This window comes from Macaca nemestrina, chromosome 5 (assembly GCF_043159975.1).
Source record: "Macaca nemestrina isolate mMacNem1 chromosome 5, mMacNem.hap1, whole genome shotgun sequence".
Lineage (NCBI taxonomy): Eukaryota > Metazoa > Chordata > Mammalia > Primates > Cercopithecidae > Macaca > Macaca nemestrina.
In genome coordinates, this window is record NC_092129.1 from 116,514,841 (window position 1) to 116,518,161 (window position 3,321).

Genomic DNA, 3,321 nt, shown 5'->3' on the forward strand with positions numbered 1-3,321 from the left:
GATATAGAAAGTCCACAAAGGAACCAAATGGAAATTCTAGAGCTAAAAATATGCAATATCTAAAATCAAAAATTAATTGTATGTTATTAATAAATAATATAGAAATAACTGTTTAATTATTTGAAAAGAAAAACAACAATAGACTTCTACCTGACATCTCATACCAGGACATAAGATTTAAATGTTAAAACATAATTTTGATGTATAAACATATAATATTATAAAATATTTAAAGTAAAACCATAAAATAACACACAAAAATGTAGGTAATATTTATATTTTCTTGAGGTGGAGAAGACCATTCTCAACATGGCCCAAATGTAGAAACTATTAAAAAAACAAAAAAGTGGGCCAGGCATGGTGGCTCATGCCTGTAATCCCAGCACTTTGGGAGGCCAAGGCGGGCAGATCACGAGGTCAGGAGATTGAGACCATCCTGGCTAACACGGTGAAACCCAGTCTCTACTGAAAATACAAAAAATTAGCCAGTCATGGTGGCGGGTGCCTGTAGTCCCAGCTACTCGGGAGGCTGAGGCAGGAGAATGGCGTCAACCCGGGAGGCGGAACTTGCAGTGAGCCGAGATCGTGCCACTGCGTTCCAACCTGGGCAACAGAGCGAGACTCCATCTCAAAAAAAAAAAAAAAAGTGAAAGTTTTCACAAAATAAAAAATAATTTTATTATAAAAGCAATACTTTTAAAAAGGAAAATACAAATTATGAACCAGGAAAAGTATTTGCAGCACATATGTGTTACTGGTTTTAATGTAAAGATATCAATTTAGAAAATTGTAGAAATTCTGACATAAAAATGGGCAAAGGACAGAATTTAAATACTTGCAAATTAAGATATACAAACGGCTGAGAAACATGGTAAATATTCAGTTTCAACAGCAGTAAAGGATGCAACTGAAAACAAATGATATGCCATTACATGACTATCAGATTAGGAAGTTTATAAAGTTGAAATAATAAGTTGATAGTGATACAGGAACCTGGGCTAACACATAATAGAGTTCAATTTTTCTAAAAGGCATTTTTAGTGAAGATTTACATAAAAATCATTTAATATGGCATTCTCTTTGACTTGGTATTTCAATTTTAGGGATGTATACAAAATAAACAAATGTGTGAAGATAGATATTTGATAACGTATACATATGTATACTTATAATACGAAAAGAAGGAAATGATCTAAATGCCTTTCTTAGTCTATTTAGGCTGCCATAACAAAAGACAGTGTTATCAACTGGGTAGCTTATAGACAAGAGAAACCGTTTTCTCACAGTCTGAAGACTGGGAAATCGAAGATCAAGGCAGGGGCAGATTTACTGTCTAGTGAGATCAGGCTTTCTCGTAGATAGCTCCTCTTGCTGTATCCATGGTGGAAGAAGAAGGACTACTTTCTGAGGCCTCTTTTATAAGGGTACCAATCACAATCATGAGGAGTCGGCCCTCATAACCTATTCACCTTCCAAAAGGCTCTACTTTTTAATACCATCACTTTGGAAGTTACAATTTCAACATATGAATTTGTGGGGGTCACATTCTCACCATAACAGTATTCAAAATATAGGTTGATTTACAAGTTGTGATTTACTTATACAACAAGTAAAGCCATTAACAATGACAATATAGATAAATGATTTTTGCCATGATATCTGTGATATAAGTGAATAAAAACAGATTTTAAAATAATATGCCTAGTATAATCAATCAGTTTTGTTAAAAAATAACATTATACATATTCATACATATATATGTTTGTATAGAAACAAGTCTCAGATAATATGCATCAAAATGTTAAACACAGTTACATATGGGTGGTGGAATTACAAGTGATACATTTTATTGTTTATCTGGGTTTCTTAATCAAAATAATAAAAGTTAAAGATAGTTTCGGTAGACTTTTCATGCTCCTCCAGTGTTCTGGCTATATTTTCTGTTTTGAATAAACAATCTTTAGAAAAAATGAAGGGTTACTGCCACATAATGATCAGCACTACAGTTAAGCTTCACCTTGGGTTAAATAGTGTTCTGTGGCTGGTCTGTCCATGATGTATAACACTGAATGCAGAAGAAAATGCATTTGGAGTTCCAAATAACAATTTTTTGGAATAAAATGTATTGTAAAATGGGGACTTCTCGTTCTGTTCTAGTCACTCTGTCCGTTTGGTAATCACTTGCTCTTTTGGGTCATTGTAAGTCTCTGAATAAACAAGAGACAAACTGTGTTCATACTTTGAGTGGCAAGTTTAATTTAGACAATCTGCAAATTTGAGAAAAAGATTCTATCAATTCCCTCTGAGCTTTTTTCACCCCTTCAAATTGGCCAAAGCTGTGCCAGTCTTTCCACAGCCGTGATTGGGCTCAAAAGTGTGTACATAGAGCTCTCTTGGCACAATTCAGCACCAGCATCCAATGGAACTCAGTCAATTTTAAGCCCTCGAGAGCTCCTTTTAGAATCGCATCTCTGGTTTCCTGGGTGATGTAGACATCTGCATTCATGTGAGAACAATATACAACTTTGTTACCAGAAGTGGAAACTACTTGAGTTCTGCACAGGAAGGAAGAAAATCAGAACATGCATAGTACTTAGATGAAGATTCTGGTGGAAAATGTGGGAAATTAAGCTGAGAATTTGTTATTTTGTGCTGAAATATTAAAATTAAATATCCACAGGGACAGTGAAATCAAAGCATAATGCCTAAGTAAACCTCTTTCCTCTCTGCATAGTTTGGAAATAAACCTCTAGTGGATAATCCCAGGTAACTTTTAGCTATTGATTTTCTAAAGTTAAACAAAATGTTATTACAGGTAGTTCTTGCTTTGCACAATAGTGCAGGAACATTAAATGGCCGTGCATGCTGAAACCACACAAAGGAATCTTAACAATAAATGGGAAATTGTATAATGTTCTGTGACTATTAGAAATTGTTGTCAAGGCATTAGAAACACTCTTACTGTTGGTCTTGAGTTTATAGGGAAATTCTTTAAAAATAATAAAATTAATATTTACTTAGTACACAATCTATAATATTGGGAATATTAATAATTAACATGTTTGATTTCTTTGTAAAAAGCTTATCAAGGGTAGTTTGAACTGTGCTGCTTGATTTATTGTCATTGTATAACTTATAAAGTGAACAACTTTCTATGCCTGAGCCAATTGTCATATTTCTTTCCTTAGATTTATTTGGATCAGCTTTCAACTCTTTATCCTTTGCTCTTTTAATGTTGGAAATGTCACCAAGATTTCCTTTAATAAGAAGTGCTTGACAGCATGACTTCCTCTGAGACATCATCCTTTTCATCGCTTTTCT